This window comes from Tachysurus vachellii, chromosome 21 (assembly GCF_030014155.1).
Source record: "Tachysurus vachellii isolate PV-2020 chromosome 21, HZAU_Pvac_v1, whole genome shotgun sequence".
NCBI classification, from domain to species: Eukaryota; Metazoa; Chordata; class Actinopteri; order Siluriformes; family Bagridae; genus Tachysurus; species Tachysurus vachellii.
The window spans coordinates 9,741,303-9,754,960 of NC_083480.1; the positions used below are offsets into that span (position 1 = coordinate 9,741,303).

The window sequence follows — 13,658 nt, forward strand, 5'->3', positions numbered from 1 at the left end:
TGCTGCCCCTGCTAGGTTCCTTTGCAAGGCTCTTAATATTCAGTTGAATAAAATGAGATACATCACTCTGGTAAGGGTGTCTGCCAGATGTTGTAAATGTAAGGGATAGTGCAGTATAGGTATGCAAAATAACCAGTTATGACTAAGTATATGGTTTACAAAACAGGGTTTCATTTTAAGCCTTGAGTTTCATGATGCCCAGAATACAGAATTCAGTGCATTATCTTTGTCAGAAACATAGTAACGTCAATCTTAAGAACACTAGAAGCAAGGCAGGGTTACAGCCAGAATGGAATTCCACTCCATCAAACAGCACTGTGCACAGACTTATTGACACTCTCATTAACATCGTGCCAATTTTACAGAGCCAGTCCACCTACCAGCATGTTTTAAAAGATGGGAGGGAACTTGTCCTCAAACCAGAGACCCTAGAGCTGTGAAACACCAACAGAATCAGAATCAGAATCAGATTTATTGGCCAAGTGTGTTGACACACACAAGGAATTTGGTTCCAGCAGTTTGTGACTCTCAAAAGTACAGACATACACAATACTATACAAACTATACAAGACAATGCAGACAATGGGATACAATATAGACAGAATTAATATAAAATATGAATATAGAATGAATAAAATATATAAAATATGAATATAGAATATGGCTGATCAGTTATGTACATAAAGCTACAACACTACCTACTGTGCCACCATGCTGCCATACAGTATGCTGATAAAATGCAACGAGTTATATATTGGGCTGTCACATCTCTTTTTACTTTGTACTGAAATTTCCTCTTTGCTCACTTACAAGCTTAGGTTTGCTTGTACCAACATTAGCATTACCCAGCAGCTACTGTAACACCTCATTTACATTTAGACGTTCTACTAACTCGTACCAGGTGTTAGCCACTGAGAGAGATCAGGGGCAAATGCCTTGTGCTGAATAACACTTCAATAGTGTTGCTGACTGAATGCTGAAGGCTTTATCATGCTATATCATGTATAAAATAAATGTATATCCTTCAAATATTAACACAAGCACCACTAGCTCACAGCTCTAGGATCCACAGTTACATTCAGAGCTCAGGTTACTATGCATGGAGCTTCTGTACATGTACATTTTCTTCCTTTGTCCTTGTGAGTTTTCTCAGGGCTCCCTGGTTTCCTCCTAACTCTTAAAAACATGGTTTCTCTGGACTACCTATATGTGTGAAAGAGTGTGTGAATGTGTGTGTGCGTAATGCCCTGCAGTGGACTCTTGGCCAGTTTTCCTGGGATAGGTTTCAAATCCACCCTGACAAGAACAAAGCTATTTAAACAAATAAAAGAACATTTTAATACAGTAACACTTTATTTGGACAGTCTAATTCATATCATTTGCATTCACAAAAACATAGAATGTCATCAACCCACCAGGCTACTATTATCAACCAATTTAGTAACACATTTTAAACAGCATAGAAACAGTTTTTGGGTGTTGGGGTTGGTGTTGATGTTTATGAGATGTACTCACTGTAGATGTCACACAATCAAACACTTTACACAACAGTTCTTGAGATTCACTGTGGCCTGTAAACATGGCCTCACTGGACTCATTTTTCCCAGACTGCACCCATAATTACTAATCCGCAATCACCAGCTTACTAATTACCCTCAACTGTTACCACCTTCTTTAAAAGTAACTCACACATTAATAAACATTGCATAGTACATGCTCAGTGTGCTCACTTTCATTACTGAACTTTTGTTCATTAATTGTTTCTATGGTTTATGAAAGCGTGACCTGTGACTGTTGTTTTGACAGATTAACAGAGTCCTAATTAACAGAGTATTGTCTGTTAATTAGGAAACTCTACCTCCATGTTGCAAAAATGGCTTTACCTGTAATTTCCTCCATCTTAAACCCTCTCTCATAAGAGTAGATTATGAACTTCATTAAAAACATCAAGCCAACTGCCAACTAAAGCACTAACAGTGATGTGAGCTTTATGCTTTGAATATGTATAACAGAAACAAGGAGAGGGGGCATTTGTGTTAAAAAGCAATCAAACAAATTCTCTTAGAGCTTTTAGCTGCTCCATTTCAGGGCAAGTAGCTGAGGTACAGGTGTTAGTCCTTAAAAAAGACAGTGGCTTGGCTGCAGAATATGTTCTTACATATTCCATTATGGCAGCCAAGAGAGGAATGGAGATCCTTTGAAGATGGCTTATAAAAAACTGCTGTGTAATAGTGTTCATTTAAGTATATGTATCTGCTTCAGTATAGTCAAGTTTTAGATTTGGGCAGAACAACTGGATTTAGGAGATGCATGAAAGACAATTTTAATCACATTAAATAATATCAGATACTACATTCAATAATATTGGGGGATGTTATACAGGCTGGTCAACACCCCTTATGGGTTTCAGCAGTATTTAAATTAAGTCCTTAGGGATAAGCCTAACTAATGGCATAAGGTATGAAGACCATTGTTTCATTCCTTGGCTATAAGAAATTCCTTCATCCCAGTGTTAACAGATGGATTAGGACAGAATAAATGCAGTCGTTAAACTGAACAAAGCCTAATACCCTAAAGGAACACCAGAGGGTTTGGGGCATCACAATCAGTCTATACAACGATTCAACATTATGGCAGTGTCTTCCAAATCTTTCCAAAAGGGTAAACAAAAGAAATGAGATAAGGACGCATTAAAAACTTTTCAAAACCTCATACAGTGCCCTCTTCTCAAACATCTCAATTGTTGATGTCTTTCATCATGTAATTAAATGAATCAGAGAATAGCATACAAATCATACTATCACAGCATCATGGAAATCTAGAATAACCCTTCGTACTTGTACACATTAGTCTCACAAACAAAGAACTATTATGTACTGAACCTGAAATGTTGCCCAGTAAACTAGCCAACAATGGAAAATGGAGACAGTGGCTAGAGGGCGCAGTGAATCTCTTTCTTATCCTTATGGACCAAAGCAATTTGGAATATGTCAGGAATTCCAAGTGACTAAACACAAGGCAAGTGCAATGGGCCTTCGTCTTTGCATGCTGTGATATAATGCTGACTTTTTACCCCAGATCCAGAAATGGAAAAACAGATGTACTGTCCCAGATGTTTGGTGGTCCTGAGGAGAAAATACAGAAGGTAAGAAAAATGTCCCTTGTAGCACCAGTGAGATGGCAGATGGGGGTTGGAACAGGCATTCTTCCTGGAACTGTGTCCTCACAATAAAAACACACACCCCTTAGTTCGGGTCACTGATTTGAACATCATAGCAGATTTCTCAGAACCAGTTGACTGTAATCATCCTGTCACACCATTTTCCTGTAATCAAACATCTGGCCAACATGTGCAGTCTCCCAAATATTAACAGTTACCATAATGACCTTGAAGTTACCATTTTATATAAAGAAAATGACATTATTTTGTCTATTTATAGATATCTTGTACTAGCTTCAGGTTTGAAATTTCTTATTTCAATAAATAAACAAATTGTATGCCAACATGTAAAATTTGGTTTGATATGATACATTTTTTCAGTGTTCTAATCAAGTTTACATGCAGTTCATTTAGTATTAGCATTTTAAACACTTAAACACACACTCTGTAAAGTCTCACCAATTGGATCTGTAAATCTCAAAAAAGAAAACTATGTTTCCTAGCATATGAGGATTCATTCACTGATTGTGACCTTGGACTGCTTTTTTAGCCTTTACTTGGAACTTTTGCTGGAATATTTCTCTGATGAACCTTTTCTCATGGATCTGCATCATCATATTGAGTCTTTTAGGTTGCATCAATGTAGTGAACTATATAGAATTATGTAATAGTATCATTACTGTGTAAACCTGTACTGTCATATCATTTCTAAGATCCTTGCAGAGGAATTCCATTAAATATTATTTGGCCATTGGATGAGGTCATGCAGGCCAGAAGCTGTAGATGTTCACAGAGCCTTCTCCCCATTTTCCATGCCAGGCTAGGCTGGATGCTCTACTGAATATGTACAGAGAATGTATAATAAATTTCAGCATCTGCCATGAGTACGAAATGCTAACAGCGTTATTCATTTTCAGTAATTGTTTTATACTAGTCAGAGTTACAGTTCACTCAGAGCATATCCCAGGAACACCGGTGGTAATATGGAAGAATTCACCACACAAGGGACACCAGTCCATGTACACACAATTGCATGCTCATTCACACCTACGAACAAATGATCATAGTCAGTCCACCTACCTGCATTGTTTTGTACAATGAAAAAAACCAACATGTGAACCTCCATACAGGCAGCATAAAAACCAGGGAACCTGGAGCTATGAGTAACCATTGTGCCTCAGTGTGTGCCCAAGACATTCCAGTGGAAGGTTAAAGAAGACAATGTTTGTCCTTAATCAGCTAGATAAATTATCATTATTAAATAGTAGAAGAGAAACCAGACCTATAGTGGAACGATGAGAGCATTTGATCACTTTGCCTATACTATTCACTACAATTCATTGCCTGTACTTCAGTGCTTCACTAAACTGAGGTCTAGTAAAAATAAAACATGTACTAAACAACTTCTGAAAAGCCTCTATTCTTTTGAAATGTAATGTTTTTTTTTACAGCTCATATCAATGATGTATTTAGTGGTTGTTGGTTGCCTCTAGTGGCACAGCAGTGGCAGCTCTTGTTTCTTTAGTTCTAGGCATGATCCTCATCAAGCCCTTATTGGCTGTATTCAGGTCCACCCGGAACACATTAAGAAGCACATAATGAGGCCTTTTTTCATTCACACACAAGCACAGACGCAAGTTCTGAGTCAACTAAGTGGACTTTGGGTGGGGTGCCACTTAATGCAGGTGTTAGGGCTTATTTTTGGCTCCTGACAGGCAGCTAAAGGAAAAACAGGCTCTGTGATGCAATGGCATAGCATTCAGATTTGTGATTGCTGTTTATTTTTGTACATGGAATGTTAATAAGGGGGAAGGTTAGATGTTATTACCAGATGGTTTTTCTAAGGGAGTGTTTCACCTTGTAAAGATGGGGTGGAGGGGGTAAGGTAGGCAGCAGTCTCAAGAGGTCTCTGAATAGGGTCTGGTGGCAGGCTGCCCCCGCTTCTGAACCCCATGCCACTTCCATGAAAGAAAAGAAACACCCTGGCTCATGGGTGTGAGTAACAAACCAGAAATTGGCACTCAAATAGCTGCACACAGGACTTCTATTGATGACATCATCAGATGATGCCTACTCAGCCTATCGTTTTTTTCATGAAATCTGTCTGTAAGGGTTTTATTCTAAGGTGTGTTTGAATTACTTTTTTTCTCTGTAAGGTTTTTCTTTAAATAGACCAATAAATAAAAAGGTGGAGTTTAATAAACCAAGCTTGAGTACGATTAACTCTTAGGCTCAGAATCCTGAACTCTATTCCTGCTTTGTTTAAAGGAAGTAAAACTTCCAAAAGAGATTATATATAAATCAGTAAAGCACATAAAAGCCAGTGTATAAAAACTGAAAATGATAATGGTCATAAAATAACTCAGTCTGCTTGATTATTAAAGAATCAATCATTAAAAAAACAGAAAATCACCAAAGATTTAAGGCTTTAAATTAGCCAGTAGTGGAGCACAAGGCATGGTCCACTTTATTTACTTTATTCCACTTTAACAAGACAATAGAACATTATATTATAAATAATGTAAAGTAATGGATGTTTTTAAAAAATATTTTGGAAAAATTACAAAAAAATTTTTTTTTTGGAAGATATGATCATAGTGTCTCTATTGAAGCTTAAGCTCCAATCACAAAAAAATGTACTAGGCCTGACATATTTTGTGAAATGTGATGTGATTAAAAAATGTTTTAGTCATATGCCTTACATGTGTCCCACAGAACACATGCTTCTCTTTTACCCAACTTGAATTATCTCTTCTGTTTTCTCTTATGCATAAGGTGTTATAAACTGAATAAACTGTACTGCTATCCCTTTAGATTGTCACTAAATACCTTCAAACGATGCACACACACACACACACATATATATATGTGTGTGTGTGTGTGTGTGTGTGTGGGACATTAATGTTTACTTCTTTTAGCACCTGAATGTGGTTTTTCTAACTGAGTGACAGAAAGTAATTGTTTATCAATTCACCAAATTACAGTATTTGGGCATCTTCAAGGTTTGTTCCCTATTTCTTTTTCTTGTTAATACCCCAATCTGCTGCATAAAAGCCACACAATGCTACACAATACTGCCACTATTTCATATAAGTTTCACCAAAGCTATCATTCACCTATATATATATATATGTCACAAATTCAAATTGTTACAGGATTAAGCCTACAGTATTCTGTATGTTAAATTATTTTCAACTCTCTCTTATGTTAAGCCTATATCAAGTCTGAATTCTTACTTCAAATTCATGGCTTTACTTTTTTATCCTCTACAGGCCTAACAGTGGAGAGTAAAAAAAACATTAATGGAGACATGTGCTTCTTCAATATCTTTTTTATTCTCACAATTTTATTGGTGGATTCAGGTTAAGTATTGTGTATTTTAATGTTGGATTTGCAGTTTTACAGAAATCTTTCTTTATCTTCAATTTCGTCGTTTTCTCTGGCAATTTCTCTGCTACTATCAGATTCAAAAATCTGCCAGATTTCAGCCCACAAAGACCAAGTACAAATTGGTCATTTATTTAACCTGAAATCCATCAATTTGTTCTTTCAAGGTCCACTACTATAATACAGTGCATGTAAGTAGGATGGATGGATTATCCACATGCCTGTTTATTGCCTGATCCGGTGTTTACGAGAAATACACACTCTGATAAGCATCTGATAACCCATCTGATTTCCAGCTATGGCTGCATGAATGGAAGGCATCCAGTGCAGGTCCCAACAGTGGCTCCTATTGAGCACAATAAACTACTTGTTGCTGAAGTCTGCTCTGGCATGATCCAAAGCCCTACCAGTCCTTTGCTATGGCTTCAAATAGCTCAGTCTTTTAATGTGAGCTCTGATTAGGGATTATGGCAGGATTTGATGATAAGGTTGTTATTGATAATTGTTTTTTAATACCTTCAGGTATGAAGTCGCTAAAGAATTGGCTTTGAATGAGTTCATTTATTTCGTTATCTAAGAAAAACGTGTAATTTGGCATGTGGTCAACTAGAACATGATAATCTTCTATAATTTATTAACTGTTATTAAAACACACTACTGTATATGCATTGATACACCTTGTTCAATTTCAAATACCATGTTTTTCCCAAATTATAAGGATAATAGCTAATAACAATAATCATTTGTATATGTTAAATGTAGGCCATGTATCATTATTTATTTTTTTCAGATGCTGATGGTTAAATCCTTTATTTGAGGGAATTTTTCATATATTAGAAAATCAGTGACGGAGAGAGAGAAAGAACAGAGAGAGAGAAAGCTCAACAGAGTTTCTATAGAAGTTTCAATAGACGTTGCTTTACAGACTGTTGTACATGTCCAATCACTCAAATAAGACTGCTTGAATCTGTTTATTGAAGGATCCTCGAGATGAAAATCACCATCCCATATTCTTTACTAAATATTTATTGGTGCAAAAATTAAATGGTTTGCATGTGTCTCTGTTGGAGGTGGGAAAACAGGATAGACAGTAACAGTGAGTGGGGAGAACAAGGTTGTCTGATGGTGGCCAAATTTCAAATCCATCCCTCTCCATTGAATACCCCATCCCATTCTCCAGTCTCCCCTCCTACCTCCCTTTTGCCTGGCCACAGACACATGCCTTTTGTATGAAAGGAACCAGAGAAACACCCTGTCTCTTTCAGTGGAAAAAAATACTAAGAGAGTTAGTGAGAGAGGGATCGAGACAAGAGCCAAGGAGAGTGGAGCTTCCAGGTGCTTTGCCCCTAGTTAAAAGCCCAGTACGAGTGCATAGTGAGAGTGGTCAGAGCCTAGCCAAGCCAAGCACCCTTCCTCATGCTTCCTCTCTCCTCCACTTTCCTCCTCTCGCTCTCTCTTTCACTCCTCCTTTGCACCAGTGAGTGAGAGAGCACAGTCATTCAGAAGGTGTGTCTGAAATCTACTTCTAGTCAACTGGGAGACAGCTTTGCAAGGACATTTTTCTTCCTCGCATGGACTTTAATTTTCTCCAGAGACAGAAATAGGAACAAAAAGAAGTCCAGATTTTTTTTCCTCTTCATTTTTGATAAATTAAATCAATATCTTACTTAATCTAAGTTCTGAGATAATCCACAAGCATTTTCATTTATTTCTTTCATCGTGTCTGCTGTATTTCTGAAGATCATGAGCAGAACATAACATACCTGCAGAATCTACCTGCCTGAGACCCTGAGATATCCCTGAGCTTCTTCCTCAAGCAGAAGAGCAAGGTAATTGCACACTGAATCTTTACTTTGCCTGCTTCCACAGACAGCTGCATGTCATCTTTGAAATTGTTTCTCATATCACATTGCTTTAAGCTAGTGAAGCTGAAGCCAAGGGCAGTAAAGAAAGAAAGGAGAAAACAGTGAGCTTTATTTTTTCAGTCATAAGACCAGTATAATTCTCATTGCATTGGTAACACTAGGCACAGAGTAATGTTCAGCTGATTAACAAAAACTCATTTTTTATGAATATTCTCTAAAATCTAAATGCAGTTATATTTTTTAATATTAATGTTATTTTAAATCTACTGACCAAATTTCTACAATGGTTTTTGGTAGACAAAGCTCCAAATTTGTGGCAAACTATTTATTTAAAGGTTAATATTGACCTAATTGTGGTATTTTGACAAGCTTAGAGCTTTGTGTGTGTGTGTGTGTGTGTGTGTGTGTGTGTGTGTGTGTGTGTGTGTGTGTGTGTGTGTGTGTGTGTGTGTGTGTGTGTGTGTGTGTGTGATTTCTTGTTTCCTAGTCTCTGTGTTGTAGGTTTCAGGTAGTAAGGTAAAGGAGTCACACAGCTGTTTTAGAAAGCAAGTTATGTAACTGCTCTACACTCACACTGACTGACACCTGGGGTTGTTTGGTCTATGTGGTGCTATGTATCCTGTCTACTGTATTATATCTAGCCTCTCTTATGAATACCTGTTGCCCTTCAGACCCTGAAAAAGTATGCTTGAACAGCCATCAGGTGCACAGTAGCTGGCATGGCATGTAAGCTTTATATTAGCACTTTAAATATCGTATTTCATACAAAAGTTGTTATTTTTACTTGAGAGTAATGAGGAAGTGGAGTTTTTAAAGAAACACATGGACACAATGTGTTTTCATAAAACATTCTGAGTATTCAATAATAGATATTGTTCAATTTTTTTGGAAAGAAAATCATACAAACAAAAAACACTGGCATTTCTGCAAGGGTTAAGTAATGGACACCGCACAGTCATGACAAAAAGAACCTCATATACATACTTGTACGCCTGACCTATTACACTTATATATCTGACCTAAGATGACATCTGAACTCTTAATAAGAAAAGAAGTTTGCAGCACCTGATACCAATGTTTTCTTGTTTCCTGTTTTTTTACTGTATTGATTCAGTGTTGATTCATATAGTTGGATCAACTACTGTACATACACAAAGCTTTAGTGGACTGTCTCATCATAAGGTCTTTATGTTATAGTGTAATGGCTGTACTTTTTACTTCTCATTATGTAGTGGCTTTAATAGAGTTTTTTTGCATTTTTTGCAACTTTACAAATAGATTCTTGGTTCTGTTAAGAAATCTGTCCAGATTATTCAAAACTTACAATAGATACAGTCAATAGTTTGAAATCCGCTTGATTAACCCTTTAACTGCTAAAGTACTGTGCATTCCCTTAAAAATAACTTCATTTGCTTCAGTACTGCTTTTGCCATTCATCTATATTCATTTACTTTTGGTAGACACCCTTATCCAGAGTGCCTTAGATATACAACTGAGGGTTGAGGGCCTTACATATTAGATAAACTTACTTTATTCAAGATATACCACTTGCTAAAAAGCCATTTTTTGCAGTGTTGAGAACATTTCTTCAGATGCAACTCCAGATTGGCTCCAGGGTGGACCACCAATGCCACAAATGTCTCAAAAATTTTAAATGAAAACGATTCTTCAGCCCTTTATGAATTGAGGAAAATGGGGGCTCTAGTATTTTTTTTCCTTCCAGTCCCTACAGTAAGAATGTAAACATCCTTAATTGCATTCACAAGAATCCCTGGGTACCAATGGCACATGGCACACATGGGATTTTAACTGTAGTAGATACCTTAATGTCAGCACCATATCTAATTGTCACCCACTGCAAACAATCAGAGTGTTTTTACAGCGATGTGGCTCAGTTCCCCTTCCTAACCCTCCTCACAATGTAGTTAGGAAATCAGAGAATAACAGAGAGAGATACTTTGGCTCTCTCTGACAGTCATAACAAGAATGTGCGGTAACTATGGATGCCCATCTCTGGGGTGGCCTGTTACTTTACTGTCTGCTTTTATGATACTAGTTAGCTCTGTCACGGAGGGGCTTTGGAAAAGTATGTCATTCTGTATTGCACTCCCAGCCATCTGACTCAGACTTTGATATATGGACCAGTCATAACCAGTGTTCACTGACTGATGGAGAAGTTTCTGCTCCTACACAAACCAACTCCCTGGTTAAATTTGGGCAATATAATCTCAATGAAGCTACTTTATAAGCTTTTAAGTCCAGAAACCATATCCATCTTGGGAAGGTGTTTAAAGAGATTATGTTTTTCTCTAGCTGTGCTTCTCTAGCGCTCTTTTTTCTACTAGGAGTGGATGCGAAAATTCTTTGGCATGGTCACCTGCTCTTTAGAGGCTGAATACATGAAAAGAAAAGAATAAGACTTGTATCCAGTCCGTTATGGATTTTTTTTATTCAGTATGGAGAACTGCAGTTTTACTTCCCTGTTGAGATTTTTCCATGCTGAATGAGTCAATCATGAGACCCATGGAGACCCAGTACCACTGGATGGATCTCTAGCAGGTTGAACTCTTGCAACCCCTACATTTTTTTTTTTTTTTGCCAAAAGATAAAAGTGGATAAAAGAGGATAGAGAGTTTTACTGGAAGAAGAAACTGCCTATCTCCTATCTCTTGACTATTGACAATGTGCAAATATATTCAATCCAGGTCCACCAGAAATCATGCTTAATGCACATTAGGATTTTTATTCATGTGGATTTTTAAAATCCAACATTTTATTCTTCTTTGTAATGATGTAGGATTATTTAGTGAAAGTATGCTTCTAAAGTAAAATGACCTCCACTCTCCTTGTACAGGCAATGTGCTGTCATATGGCTCAAGTTGACTTGTTCTAGAAGAGTTTTGTGTATATAATTTGACCAGCATGTATAATAACACAGAAAAGCTACTGTAGTATAACAAGAATAGTATAACCAGAAATATAAACACTTGATGTAATAAGGTTGGATTAAACATTATGCGCTTGAACCTTTTTATGCTTGTTTTGAAGCAAGCATAAAGTGTCTGAAATAGGGGGCATAATCTATTTAATTATTTATATGTATTTTGTTATTATTTTATTCATGAACTATTTTTTGGTTTCTCTGAGAAAAAATACTTTTCTGTATGGAGGTCACAAAAGATATTTTTAAGTAATACCACTAGAGGGCAGCCTTTATGATGTGCTATATCAGTAGGGAAAAGTGTTTTATAGGAATGTTACCAATTCTGTCCCACTCCACACATATAGAATCACAGTCTATGCCAAAGCTTTGCACATTTTAATGCATATACCTGCATTTGTACTACATAATAATTATGCCTATATATATATATATATATATATATATATATATATATATATATATATATATATATATATATATATATATACAGTTGTTATGAAACTATATATATACTATAAGATACTATATATTTTGTGAGATGTAACATATTGCTTCGTTTGCTTATTCATCTTGACACAGTTGCTGGTGTCTGGAAATATTCATATACATATTTAATACATGCATAACAGTTAATTCCATGACTGCATTAATCCTATAACATAAATGTGTGTTTTTCATGTTGTTAAGAACCACACCAGTTGAGAATCCTGTGTATTTTGGTTCTCATCATTCCCAAAGAAAGCAAAGAAAAATTTAAAGAGTTTCTGCATGTTGGCAGAAAGGGTAGGTTTCATACCTGCTAACAGGAAATGAAGGAGAATACCACTCATTCTCCAGGAAAAGCAAAGCAAACGCCTGCCCGTTTTTCAGGAACCCACACCCCCATCTTTCACCATTACCATTTGTTCCTCACTGCTTTTTTGCTCCCTGAAAGGGAAGACAAAATAGTTCAGGCACTCAGTGCTACAAAGCAAGACGTGCATTCCTTTCTCAGGCACTCTGCCTTTACTCACTTTCTGTATTCTGTGCTCTTGCTCCACAAGACTGTAATTCCACCCAGTCCCCACTTAAGGAACTGCAGACTGAAGCAAAACAGCAGATGAGAAATCACCCTCAAATCTATCGGAAACAGTACTTTGGCACAAGTTTGGTCTGCAATCAGCACAATACTTAGGCCACGCTAGCGATTAGATCGTGTGTACTTGTGTGTGTGTGCACATTTCATAAGTCACGGTGAGATGTCAACTAAGATTATTTCCAACAGGTTTCACATCTTCACATCGTCAGTGAATTCCCATGTTTTGTAGATAAACTGACATGGTCATGAAAAGAGACAACAAGGGAAAGTGGGGGAGTAATTGACAGTTAAGCTGATCTCTATTTATTTATTCTTATATTTTTCATAGGAATAAAATTTTCAGTAAATGTTCAGAGTGTTATTTTTATTTGTTTCATGACTATGTTAATAAATTTAACTATATGCTTTGTTAGGAACGTTGTCTGAGCTGCTCCAAGGCTGCTAAAATCTAACACTATTCTGAATAAATAAACATTACACTCTGAAAGATACTCACTTTAGATTGGCTGGCATAGGTTAGCTATATTGGCTTTCTTTTAATATAAAGTTCTCACTTCTCAAAATATGCTCACTAATCAAGCGGGTAAAGTTGTAAAAACACTGTGGCTATGGAGAAAATATGAACACTGAGTGTACAGTATGCTAGCTCTTGACCCTGGCTTACACCGTCTTAAATGTCAACATTTTCCTCAGATGTGTTGGTAAATGAATAGAAGCCACAGTATGATTGGATTTACACTAATGACTGCAAACGTAACTTCCAAAATGGATAGAGCATGCTGTTCATGTGGAATCATCTCATAAACATGGTGCACACACATCTAGAAAGTAGTAGAAGTATGTACTTAATGTCAGCACCATATCTAATTGTCACCCACTGCAAACAATCAGAGTGTTTTTACAGCGATGTGGCTCAGTTCCCCTTCCTAACCCTCCTCACATATGTGTACACAATGCACTTGCTTTCAATAGCAAGCAGTGAAATAAAAATAAGAAAAATATTTTATTGTTTTACATAGAAAGGTACAGGGCATGGAGGTATTTAACAACAGCCTGGAAAAAGACCTAGAACACACTATGTATACAAATGCATCCTTTATAAGTAATTGATGTACAGCTGCAGCTGAAAGAGTTAAAGGCTGATGAATGAAACCCTGCTGTTCAATGCTGAATCTGCAAAGTGATATGGCTCCATTGGGGCTTCATCTTAGTATCATCAATAGC

The 13,658-nt window shown here is 36.8% G+C and overlaps 1 protein-coding gene across 2 annotated transcripts in view; it reads left to right on the plus strand.

The window, feature by feature from the left end:
• Positions 1–7,861: 7,861 nt before the first annotated feature.
• Positions 7,862–13,658, plus strand: part of col8a2 (collagen, type VIII, alpha 2) — a 38,840-nt gene continuing 33,043 nt past the window's right edge. The window contains exon 1 of one of the 2 annotated variants that reach the window (XM_060857214.1): positions 7,862–8,376. The gene's annotated coding sequence lies outside the window, so the exon portion shown is untranslated. The remainder of the gene's footprint in view (positions 8,377–13,658) is intronic. The other variant, XM_060857213.1, reaches the window with a different exon arrangement.